The sequence below is a fragment of the Neovison vison genome, chromosome 1 (genome assembly GCF_020171115.1).
Source record: "Neovison vison isolate M4711 chromosome 1, ASM_NN_V1, whole genome shotgun sequence".
Lineage (NCBI taxonomy): Eukaryota > Metazoa > Chordata > Mammalia > Carnivora > Mustelidae > Neogale > Neogale vison.
Genome location: NC_058091.1, coordinates 130,411,462 through 130,423,774, shown reverse-complemented (window position 1 = coordinate 130,423,774; position 12,313 = coordinate 130,411,462). Strand labels below are relative to the sequence as shown.

General features: G+C 49.5%; 1 protein-coding gene across 3 annotated transcripts in view; it reads right to left on the bottom strand.

Annotated features, from left to right (window-relative positions):
• Positions 1-11,892, bottom strand: part of RREB1 (ras responsive element binding protein 1) — a 128,573-nt gene extending 116,681 nt beyond the window's left edge. The window contains exon 1 of one of the 3 annotated variants that reach the window (XM_044258443.1): positions 11,696-11,892. The gene's annotated coding sequence lies outside the window, so the exon portion shown is untranslated. Of the gene's footprint in view, positions 1-10,211; positions 10,333-11,016; positions 11,325-11,695 lie in introns of those variants that run through there. The other 2 variants (XM_044258435.1, XM_044258451.1) reach the window with 2 other exon arrangements.
• Positions 11,893-12,313: the final 421 nt, after the last annotated feature.

Genomic DNA, 12,313 nt, shown 5'->3' with positions numbered 1-12,313 from the left:
CCTGTACCCCAGCTTCTAGTTTTTACCAACTCAGTGGAAAACACGTCGCTTTCTATCTGGTTCCAAAAAGATTTGTTTGCGTTGGAAAAAAAAAAAAAAAAAAAAGTTAATTAACACGGTAAAAACCCAAGGTCTGCCTGGGGGGAGCGAGGCTGCCATCGCCAGAGGTGTTCAAATACAGGCTAGACCATCGCTCAGTGGGAACAAGCTCCACTCCTTGTGGCAGGGATTAAACCCTTTCTTTTGACACCCACAGATCGAGTGTAAAGCCCAGTAGATATAACAGGAGATATAATAGCAAGTTTTGTTTACTTAATGAACTTTGTTTTCACACAGATTACCGGTCAAGCAAAATGCTGATGGAGTTCTGAGACACGCAGGGCGTCAGGTGACCACTGAGAAATGAAGAAACACGTTGGAAAATCTGGTCGTGAAGGAGTTCTGACACTCCTAAGTCAAAAGGCTTGGGCAGTTTTGCGAGTCCTACCTTGGTGCGCACCCAAAGCCTCCTCCCCTGAGCCCCATGCTCGTAAGTCAAACACACCAAGCATCACTAAAACAAGCAGAAACTTAAATGCTCTCAAGATTTCATTGCAGATCTCATCTGAAAAGCATTCAGAAGCTCGGGCCATCTACAAGAAAATCTGCCATCTCTTTCTGGTATCAGGAAATTAAAAGGAAAGAAGGAAAAGGAGGGAAGGAGGAAGCAAGTCGTCTGATTCCTTTTCTCACTTTTTTGTTGTTGTTGTTGTACTTTCCATGCTTTTAGCCAGGCCAGGCATGCACGTTTTAACCAATGAAAACAGTACATACAAGTAGAGAAGATCCTGTAAGTATTGAAGACCGTAAAGATCCCTCTTTAAGGAACAGGAGACATGCTGTGTTTACACACCTTGCTTCATCTAGCATGCTAATCTCAGGGAAAGGCACCCCCATTCGCCCACAATAAACGCCAGAGTCCTGGAAGCCCTCTCTCCCTCTCCCTCACCATCCTACCCCACCCAGGAGCTAGTCCTTGCGGCTGCTTAGATCTCTATCAAAGCCTTTCAGGGCTCCCCACCTCTATGGCCACCCAGCCAAGCCACCACTCATTTTCAAAATTTTGAAAAACTAGGCTCCTAAGGGATCTTGCAAACAGAAAGCAACTAGTAGCTTCCTTGTCGTTTAGTCTATTCTCCACTCGGAGCAGGAATAATCTTTGAAAATGCAAATCTCATTGTGCCATTCCTTGGCCTAACACCCTCTAAGTTTCTAAGACAAATTCCAAATACCTGTGGGTTGCAAACAGTGTGCTAAAGCCCCCACCTACCTCCCTGGGCTGTCATTCATTTTTTGTGTCTTTTTTTTCCCTACACACACACACACACACACACACACACACACAGCCTCTTTCAATTCGGTGGGTAACACCACCTTCCCCTCCAACCTCAGGGCCTTTGTATAAATTGTTCTCCAACACACTTTCCTTCCCTCCACCATCCTTCAGGTATTAGCTCCACGGGACGCCTCCCTTAACCTTCCTCCCAGTATTCTCTATCCTCCCCCATACAGAAGCTAAACTTTGTAGGTTCCTGTTCTACACTCCACTGTTAGCACTTGGCACAGAAGTACACGACTTAGTGGTTGAATGGGTGTTTTCCAACCTCCATGAAGCTAGCAACTGTCTCCTTCTCCTACCAGCACTCCTAGTGTTTACTGCAGCCTTCACATGGCATATATTCAAATGCTAAATAAAAATCAAATAAAGATATGTAAATGTTAAAAACAATTTAACATTATGAGGTCGGCAAATGTGGGGGTGAAAAACCGTATTCTAAAAGCAGATGGGGTCTGACAGTAACTCGTGATTAAACTAGATTTAGGAAAAGGGGCTTGTGAAGCTTTACTGAGCTCCTGAACAACAAACAGTTCTTAGAAACCTTATTTTCATGATTTAAATACAAATTAAGTTTAGAGATGTACAAGGTAAGCCTCTTTTAAGTTGTACTCAGTTTAAAATTTTAAGAACAATAGTTTGATCCAATACAGGATTAACTAAGCAAGTCACGGGAAACCTGCTTGAGATGTTCACTAAACAGTTTTATATAATTATTCCTCAAAACAATTAAAGCCCTTAAGTGGAAGAGAAATGACTTTTAAGAAATCTGTTTTCCAAAAAAAAAAAAAAAAAAGAAATCTGTTTTCCACAACAGAGGAAAATACACAAGCCTCCTCAGAAATACAATAGAGTTAGACTATTAGATCTGAATGTATTTGCTAGATCTGGGCCTAAACTCTAGTTATCAGGTAAGCACAAGAACTATTTAAAGGCAGGAATATATTTTTAATCAGCTAGGATTTCATCTTATATAAAGTATACCAAGATCTTCCAACATGCAGTTCTAAAAAAACTTTTTAGGTACAAAAGGGTCCATAAGCAAAATGCTTCTCTCTGACCCAACCTCTCTGGTATCTCCCTTATTTCTGAAGCTATATACACCTCTCTTAAAAGAAACTTAAACAATTTGAGATGATTCTGTGTATGCAGAAGTGGGGTCTTTTTTTAAATAATAAAGGAAGTTCCCCTAAAACAGTGAAATGATTCTTTCTGTAAGTATGATCTATCTATCTAACTTCTATCAAGTACGGATATTGCGTGTACACACACACACACACAAACACACACACACAGACAGACAAATAAAGCAAGATCTATGCCCTGTAGGTTTCTGTTCAGTATTTTGCTTTAAATCCAAGGAGTAACGGAAAAAAGAAAAGTTAAATTATACACAGACCAACACTCCTATTAACTCATACCACTAATGAAACAAAAATCTAACTAAGCAGAGAAAATGGGCCCACACGTTGGAGCTCTGAAATGATTTTGGTCTTTGATCTGTGTGCCCATCTCTCCTATTTAATATAAACTTCAAACCGAGAGCCATGAAAAGTGGTTATAATTAGTAAGGGCCCTAGTGAGACAGCTTTTAGTGCAATCAGGCATTAACAAAGTTTTTTTTTCTCTTTAATTTCGAGTAAATTAAGCTGAGCGAAGTTTTATTTTAAAGTTTCAGTAAGTCAAAATCCTTTTCTACCGGCGTTCACTTAGCACCCCGTCTCTGCGTTGACGGGTTTGCTGAAAACTCAAGTTTACTTTTGTTTCCTTCTCTCGATCTGTACTGATGTTTAGGACTTAGCTACCACATTATATGTGCTCTTCTCCAGAAAATCTCGCTTCTGTATTAGAAAATGGGTCCAATCGGCATACGATGCAATTCCTGGTGGAAAAACAAGTCAAAGTCCCTCCCTGTTCCTGAGGTGGCGAAAACACGTCAACAGGTAAATTACGACAGACCGGAGGGATGGGGCGAAGAGTTACTCTGGACGGAGGAGTCTCCCTGGAAGAAGTGGTTTCTGACAGTGGTCTCGAAGGAAGATGGAAGGCACCGTTCTGGAAGCGGATGGGGAAAGCCCGAGGGAAGGACACGCGAACACAGAGACAGTCAGAAATCATTCAGTGCGTCAGGGGTGCCCAGAAGTGGCAGGAGCTGAACTAGTCAGACAGCCTGGAAGCTGATGATGAAGGTCCTCGGGTGCCAAGCTGAGGAGTTTGGATTTCTTCCTGTAGACAACAGGGAGCCAAGAGATGTTTTTCAGCAGGCAAACACCATGTACAGCTTGAGTTTCTGAGCAGAGCAAAAGATGAGAGACAGCAGGGAGACGCGGGTGGCGGGAAGCTAACTGAAGAGCTGTTTGCGACACGATGAGGACCCGAGGTCAGGGGCCTGGCAGAGCCGAGACCGGAGTCCGACCTGCGAGAAGTTTCCGGGACGGTCTGGTCACTGGACTTCAGGACGGAGACAGATGCAAGCCAGGATGGCCAAGTGCTTCCTGGCCCGAAGACTGGGTGGATGGTGTGTTTCAGACCACCTTCTAGAAGGGAGGGGGAGGGCTTTAATTTTTACAAGTGACTTCTGGGGCACCTGCAGGAGAGCTGGGAGACCAAAGGTCTGGGCTTGGGAAGAGCTGTAAATGGAGACAGAGGGCAGGGAGCTGCCTGATTAGAAGCTAGGGGAGAGGGCAGAAAACCACGAGAGTCCCAGGATGGTCAAGTGACTTCAGAGCGGGTCCCTGAGCAAAAGCAGCATAAACAGATGTGGACTGATGCTTATTGTCTACCCATGGGTTTAGGATGTTTAAAAAAAAAAAAAAAAAAAAACTAGCTTCAAGAGCCACGTGTTTCTCTAAGGTCAGAGGGAGCCCAGGCCATCTCAGGGCTAACTGCTACTTCCCAGCACAGGCATCCAGCCCTTCCCTTTCTGGAATTCACTCTCCCTCTCTTCCTGCCTCCTTCTCAGCTCCTCACCTCCCGCCCCTGTGACAGAGGCCTGGGGTTGGGGTGGGGGTGGGGGGATGGAGACAGGGAACAAGGTCAGGCAAGTAGCACCTGTGGCTTCAAGATCACTCCTGTCACTATCCTAGACCTTCCTGGGCCTGAGGAAATTAGTTTCAAGTTCACACACCACATTCTGTTCCTTTAAATCAACTACCTTCTCACGTATGTGAGATCCAGGAGTCCTGAGAACACCAAAATAATCACTGTGTCTTCCCCCACGTTCCCTCCCCATCCCTTCCAGCTAGGGCAGCAGCCTGCCAACCACCCCCTCAAGAGGAGATGTAGGGACAGAAGACCGGTTCCCAAACGCTGCCCTGTGAAAAGGGTGGATAGTTATGTAAGAATTTTGCAAAAACTTAACAAAACAAAACAAAGGGAGACTTCTTTTGCACTTGGGAGTGCAAAGACACGGACTGTCAAGTGAGTAAAGGCTAGTTCGAACACATGGGGTGGGGGGGGCGGGGAGAGATACTCTCCGCATAACTTAAAACATGAGGGAGAACTGGCAGATGACAGCACCAAAGCGAGTTTCCCAATAACTGAAGTGACTCTGAGCAGCTTCCCGGTGCCAACGAATCTGGTTTGCTTTAGGAGCAGATGAGTTCTAGAACTTTTATTTACTATGGGGCTTTTAAATACATTTAACGCCACTTAATGTTTTCCCCAACCCTGAATTTTCTGTGAAACCCTGAATGTGCCAACCGTGGTACCTTACAGGCATGTAATGGGAGCTCACTCGCTTTATGAAATTTCAGATCTGCAAATAGGTCATGTGGCCTCCGCGGAGTACACCCGGGCTACTGGCGCACAGGACACGGGCCACGCCGGCCGTACCTTTAATGCAGGCTTTCTCAACCTCCACCTACTGCCGTTCTGGACTGGGTAATTCTTTGTTGTGAGGCCAGCCGCTGCACTGTGGGATGGGTAACAGCATCCTGGGCCTCTACCCACTGGAGGCCGGTGGCACCCCTCCCCCAAGCAGGGCAATCAAAAATGTCTCCAGACATTGCCAAATGCCCCTGGGGGCAAACCGCCAACTCTGAGAACCACTGCTTTAAAGGATGAGTCCAAAGCTTACAACGTGCCTTGTCCTTAAAATCCACCCCAAGTGAACTTCATTAAGAAAAATTGACTCGTTCTGTTTGTCCCTCAGCACCCAAGGCAAAAAGAAAGTGCTGCATTTCCTCGACTGGAACAGAAACCCCAGGCGAGTTTTGCCTCAAGTCCCGGAGTTGTGCACAATTCTGGAAAGGAAATCCAGAGTGGATACCCACAAAGTTTCCTGAGCTCAAAATATACCACTTTCTTCCATATATAGAGTTTGAGTTTCTGGAACATTTATTATCCTTACAACAATTCCAGGAGGTAGAAAACCTACTGAAGAAAAATGAAAAGTGTATCATCACGTTCATCCACAGAGATAAAGGCTAAAAAGTTTCTTTTTAATTGCCTTACATCTTCAAATTCAACACAGAATTATTGTGAAAAGGGTCTGGTCTCATTTAAAACACACACGCAGGCTCATATTTGATGCTCCGGGTTCGCAGGCTAGGCGGATTTTGAAAAGCAGGTGTGGTATGGAGCTAGACTGGGATTAGGCTCACTACCAGCCAGCTTGGAAACCGGCACAGCTGTAAAATGGGTTAATACACCTGCCTAACCCTCGCTGTGTCTGTTGTTCTGAGGATAAAATTTGAATCTCTGTTCAAGGCCTTCATAAGAACAGGGTGAAGACTCTGTGCAAGGTACACTCTCCTGAAAGCTGAAATTTTAAAAAAGTCATTAAGCCAGTAAGCCTCACACATTCTTTTGACCATCCTACCCCACTGGCCTCTGAAAAAGGAAGGGAAAAAGAGATACTAAGCAAGCCAGGGGAAAAACAAATAGAGCCATTTAAAAGCTTTATCTAATTACCCCCACTGTGACTTTTTCACAGCAGTCAGGCCAGCTGACAAAGAAATGGGGGTGGGGGGTGCTCCCTGGGCCATCTCTACTTTATCAGGACCACCCGCCCTCAGGGAGTCTGAAAGGCCTGAGGTGAATCCTGCAAGGGCAGGCAGCACCCAGTCTCCCCAGTCTTGGGGACTTTACAGAGGCTTTCAAATTCTCTTAGCATTACTTGCTTGAATCACACTGAGCAAACATCTCCACCCTCTCCCACTTCTTTTGTCTGAAGCACCTTATTCACAGGCCACCACCTTCACCAAGGGGCCGAAGGGCTCACCTGTACCCTGAGTACCCTTAGAAACAAGATGCACCAGGAACTGGCAGGAACAGCTCCCGGAGCCCTCCTCCTAGGCTGTGCTTGGTCTCCACCAACCCACAGGGACCACAATCCCTGGCTGCACTCCACACTGCCTTCCCAAGAACGGAGAGCGCCCCAAAGGTGACCAGAGACCCCCAAGACCAGCACGGTCGGCGGTGACACCGTGCCCCAGGGCAGCCAACGTAAAAAGTCTGTCTCCCTGACTCCCCACCTTCCCTGTTCTGCTACCTCAGTCGTGGTACAAACACAGCAGATGGTTTTCCTCTCTACCCTGCCTTCTATGGGAGTGGGGAAATTAAAAATAAGTGATGCATTTCAGAAAGCACACTGTATGCCTCCCTCTGTTTCATACGGTACACCTTTTACTCTGATTTATGGGGAGGCCCCCCGGGGCGTGGAAAACACAAACTGACCCCTGCTTTTCGAAGAGGGCTGTGCCTCTTTCTACTCAAAAATCACTAAGTCTGAAAGAGAGAGCGAGGAAAAAAGCTCACGTACCCTGCCCCCTCCCCAAAACCCATCCAATTTCTTAATTATACTTGGATATAAAAAATGTTACTCAACTCTGCCTGTTCAGTAGGTCAGACGTCCAGAAGCAACTGTGAGGGGGAAACTTCTGACTTAGAACAGCAGGCTTGCCTTTCAGCCAAGAGAAGATGCTTACCAACCAGGACTTCAGTTAACATTTCAACCATTTCTCTCACTGCACAAGTTCAAGACCCTTATTACACCTACTCTCAGCAGAAATGTTAGGTAAGTAAGTCACACTTTTTACTTATTTATTTATTTTTACATTTGGTCACCCTTCCAAAGATATTCCACACCTAATATGATTATTTTCTAAACAATATGAAAAACTGTGGGGGGGGGCTCCTAGGAAAGCCTAATCTAATCTCAGGAAAGGGGGGGGGAGATGATGGTCCTGCTATCAGGAGGAACTCTACTGCACACTACTGATACTATATTACACTTCTATCTTTTGGATGCAAATCTGCTCAATAAAGAGTAAAGGAAGACATCACTTTGTGGATGAGCTAGATTTTCCAAAACAAACCAAACAACCTGCAATAAAGAGATGGACGAAGGTGATGTTGCTCGTGTACCCTCAGGAAGGGGAGGTTTAAGGGGAGGTTTAACCTGAACACATGGGTATCAGACAAGAAGTCTGCCCAGCCCAGCTGCCATCTGACACCAGAGTTGGTCAGAGAGCCTGAACTTCAATTAAAAGACACTTACAAAAGAAAGAGAGATTATTTAAATATGATAACAAAAACAAAACAAACCTAACAGTCTACCTTCCTTGGTCAGAGGACGCAGAGGATTCTGAAATTAATTAAATCTAGTAAATAATGTAAAACAGGGAAGAACTCCCTTTCAAAAATGCTTTGGTTAATTTTAGCATCCTTCTGTTTAGCTGCTTAGCAACCCTTATCCTATGACCTTTTAAGCACCACCTACTTTTCAAAAGGATAATGAATAGAAACATCAAAAGGATTCACTTCTGTTTCTAGTGAGCACGCTTAACCAATTTTTGGAGAAGTTAAATTTATATTAATTATATTATACAGAATCCTAAAAGGGTAGAATTTTTTAACATCCTTACCCAGGATCTTTTCTTTGCTGAAGGCAATAAATGGTGTTAACAACTAAGGATAAGGACGGCAAGCAAAGATTTCCAAACTGACCTTAGGAAGTGGATCAACAGAGCTGTTTAAAACTGAAGAGTGAAAATGCAAGCCACATCATGGCATCTAGCTGTTGCCTGACAAGACAGCAGATAACCAATAAACAACCTGATCAGACGCACACTAACAGGGTAGGTTTGTTTTCCTTCTTCAACGTTCTATACCCTATACCCGTGCTGGAAGCAAGGAAGATCTCAGGAGTCTCTGCCTGAAGCTATCTCAAATAAAAGACCCTGCAATCAGAAGGTCACTTGTTAGAAGATGTAAACAGTTAGGAATGGATGCATCACCTGTGCCAACTGAGTCAGCCCCATCCTCCCCATCACAGAACAAACTCTGTCTGCCATAAGGGTAGAGGCTCTGAATTTCCGATGAGAAATTCAATAGTTATCCGGAAACACCCAGAGAATGGTGTGCCCTGTAATAGTAAGCACCAGCAGCAGGTACCACAGAACCAGCAAATCCTCTAAAAACAAAACATCCCCCCACGCAACCTGCTTAGCAGTATTTTTAAGAATGATGAAACAGTGCAAGTTCATTAACAGCCTAAAATGGAGCACAAGCTAAACAAATAACCAAATCAAAGGGCTCTCCCTTTCTTTTGTAAAAGTGGGGGTGGGTGGGAGAGAAGGTGTTTTTTCACACATTTAAAACTTGATAAAAGACATTCAAATGTTTAATTCATCAGTGTAACCAAAGCTCAAAAACACATCAAAGCAAGATCCATCAGCGGGTACCCACCCAGAAAGCTACCTCCAAAATGCAGAGGTAAAACACAAACAAACAAACAAACAACAACAAAAAACCCTGGAACATTAGTGGCTCACCGCTGCATAAATTATTTGAAGGCTAATTTCGAACCCATTTCTTCAAAAGTTCTGTGTGACTCTTGAAGGAAGCACAGAACTAAATGCTTAAGAAGAAAAAAAAAGTTTCAGCCAGGACTCCAGCCTCTAACTTAGACTTCCGGGTTACACTATGTCTTAGAACCATACCTGCCTACTCGGAAAAGCACCAGGTCGAAAGGATGCTTTTAAGGGCTATGGGGAGAAGGGAAACCAACCAACCAACCTAAAACTAACAAAAACCATTCTTTGCTCTGCAGTTCCCTTTTCTCCACCTTCCACTTCAACTAAACTTATTTCAGACTACATTCATGCGCACATGCACAGACCACTTCGCGTCTAAAAGAGAAAAAGATCTCCAAAATATGGGATGCACATTAGCAACTCAGCCTTTGCAGAAATCATCTCAAGTCTCGTCTTTGAGACCAAAATACCTCGCTATTTCCAGCATCCCCATCCAACAGACAAACTTTATTTCCACTGACTTTTAAAAAGGCTGGTCTTGAATCTAAACTCTACAACAAGCACGAGGCGTAATTTTTCTACTGATGAAAACCCTCAGACAGGTTTTTCAGCATACCAAAAAAAGTTATATTTTTTATTCACCTTTCTATCTCTCTGCACCACCACCCACCATCCCCCCAAAAAAGAAAAAACTCCAAAGTGCCCCGAATGTGCGCTGCTGCTGGCTCTGAAGCCGTGTAGAATTTCGTAATGGAATGTGAACTGCTCGTCCGGATCTGGGCTCACGTTCTATCTTCTAACCAGTAAGGAGCGAGGGAGGGCAAATCTGCTGAGCAAGGAGAAACACTTTCCTCCTCTTTTATAACCCATCACGGATGCACCGCGGACGCTGGACGCGAGCTGCACGCGGCGCCTGTCAACCCGCCCGCCCGCTGCTCGGTCCCCGCGACCCCCGGGTCCTCGAGCCCCCCTGCGCCCCTGCTCTGCCCGAGGCCAACCCCCTACCCCCCCCGCCCGCCCGAAAAAGAAAGTGGCCCCGTATAGAAGTGGGCTCCGTCGGCGCGCCCCGCACTCACGCGCCTGGCCCGGCCCCGCGAGCGGCCAGGGAGCGAGTCACCACATCCTCGACGCGACCCTCGGCCCCTTCCAGAAAACACGCCGCTTCCCAGGGAGGGGGCCGGCGACGGGAAGGACCTCCCCTGCTCCTTAGCAACCATTAAGGTCGCAGTTTCCTAAGAGACCGCGAGTGGGGAGGGGGCGCGGGGGGACGGGCCCGAGGCCGGGTGCCCCCCCCCGCAACTGGGTCCCCTGCCCCTCGACGCCAGCCGCCCCCCCCCACCGCAACCGCCGCCCCGGCTCGGCGCTACGGGCCGGGATGGGAGGAGAAAGGGAAGCCCCAGAACTCGGGAAAAATTGGTCCAGCGGGCGGCGGACAAAAGTTTCCGAGCGCGCTCCACAGCTGGGCGGCGAAGCGGGCCCGGCGGCCGGCCCCGCCTCGGATGCTCCCGGCCTCCTTCCTGTGCTCGTGACGGCGCCGGGTGCCGAAGTCCCCCCCCCCCCCGCGATGCAGGCTCCGCTCCACACCGATGGCTCCCACGAAAACACGTACACCGCCAACGGAAGGGCAAGGGAACAATACGCGCGGACACAGCTCCGGCCCCCTCCTCCCCCGGTCACCCGGGGGCGGTGGTCGGCGTAACCCCCCCCAGCCAGGAGCCGGGAACGGGGGAGGGCTTAGGGTTGCCCGCGGCCCCCTCCCGGCCGGCGCCGTCCGCCGGGGAGGATCAAAGTCCGCCGAGCAGGGCGCGGCGGATGCTCCCACCGCGCAGCCCCGAGCGGGCACCCCCGAGCGAGCACCCCAGGCGGGCACCCCCCGGATACCTTGCGGCGGCGGACGGGCGCCGTCATCTCCGCGCTTCTCGGCCCGAGAGGGACTCGAAAGTATGTAGGAGAAAAGTTTCCCCTCCCACATGGGGGGGAGGATGTCGGGGGAGAGAGGGCGGAAGATGGAGAGCAGCGCTGGGAAGATGTTTCTGGCCGGCGGTGCGCGCACCATCCGAGTCCCGGCGGTGCTGGTTAAAAATAAATTCCGCGGCGGGCGCGGCGGCGCGGGTCGGGCCGGATTCCTGCGCTCGGACGGCTAATATGGATGCGCATCAGGTCCTGGCGGCGGGGCGCTGCGGCGGCCGCGGCGGCTCGCGCTGGGAGCTGGTTGGCAGAGCCGGCAGCTCGGGAAGGGGAAAAGGAGCGGAGGAAGGGGAGGAGGAGGAGGAGGAGGGGGAGGAGGGGAGGAGGAGGAGGAGCGGCCCGGCGCGCAGCCCGAGGGGAGAGGGCTGCCCGGCTCATCCCCGGCCGGCCCCACCGCCCCGAGCGCACGTAGCGCGGCGTGGGGCGCTCGGGTCCTCGGCTCAGGGAAACGCCGAGTTTAAAAAGTACAACGCGCTCCGCACACTTCACCCTCCCCATCCCCAAAAGTTCTTTAAAAGGTCGATCCCCTTCAGCCCTAGACATCTCGCTGCCACCCGAGTCCCGGGAGCCGGAACCCCGGGCGCGTACTTACGGCCCGGCAGGGCTCTTGGCTCCCAGGCATGATGCAGTGGGGACCGGTGGGCTTCAGGGAGAGAAAGAGGAGAGATGCAAACTTGTTCCGGAAAAGGAATCAAAATGGCGTTTCTGGATGTGCAAAGTTCATCAACTCCGCAGTCACTTCCCCTCCTCCTCTTCTCCCACGGGGAGGGAGGTGGGCGAGGAGCTGGCGACCCCGGCGCCCCAGCCGTCGTCCCGGCCCCCGCCTCGGCCCCCCGCCCCGCTTCCTCGCCCGCACGCTCGGAGACTCGCTCTCCCCCTCTCCCCCTGATAAGTAGACACATCACGTGTTGCTCCTGCCAGTCTCCTGGGGACGTGTTACTGAGCGGCGGCTGCGGCGGCGGCTCGGGCTGGGGGGTGGGGGGGGCCGCAGTACACGCGGGTCCCCACCGCCACCCCCGCCCCGATTTTAGCTGGGCGGCCGCAGTTTCCATCCCGGGATGGATGGAGGTGGAGTCCCCCACCCCACCCCCACCGCAGCCCCAGGTTTGCCCCACGCCCTCCGCTGGCGCCCCGGGGCACGGGAGGGCCGGGCCGCCCCGGGGGAAGGGTCTCGGCCGCCGCAGCTGAGCGCGATCACGATCAGCCCAGC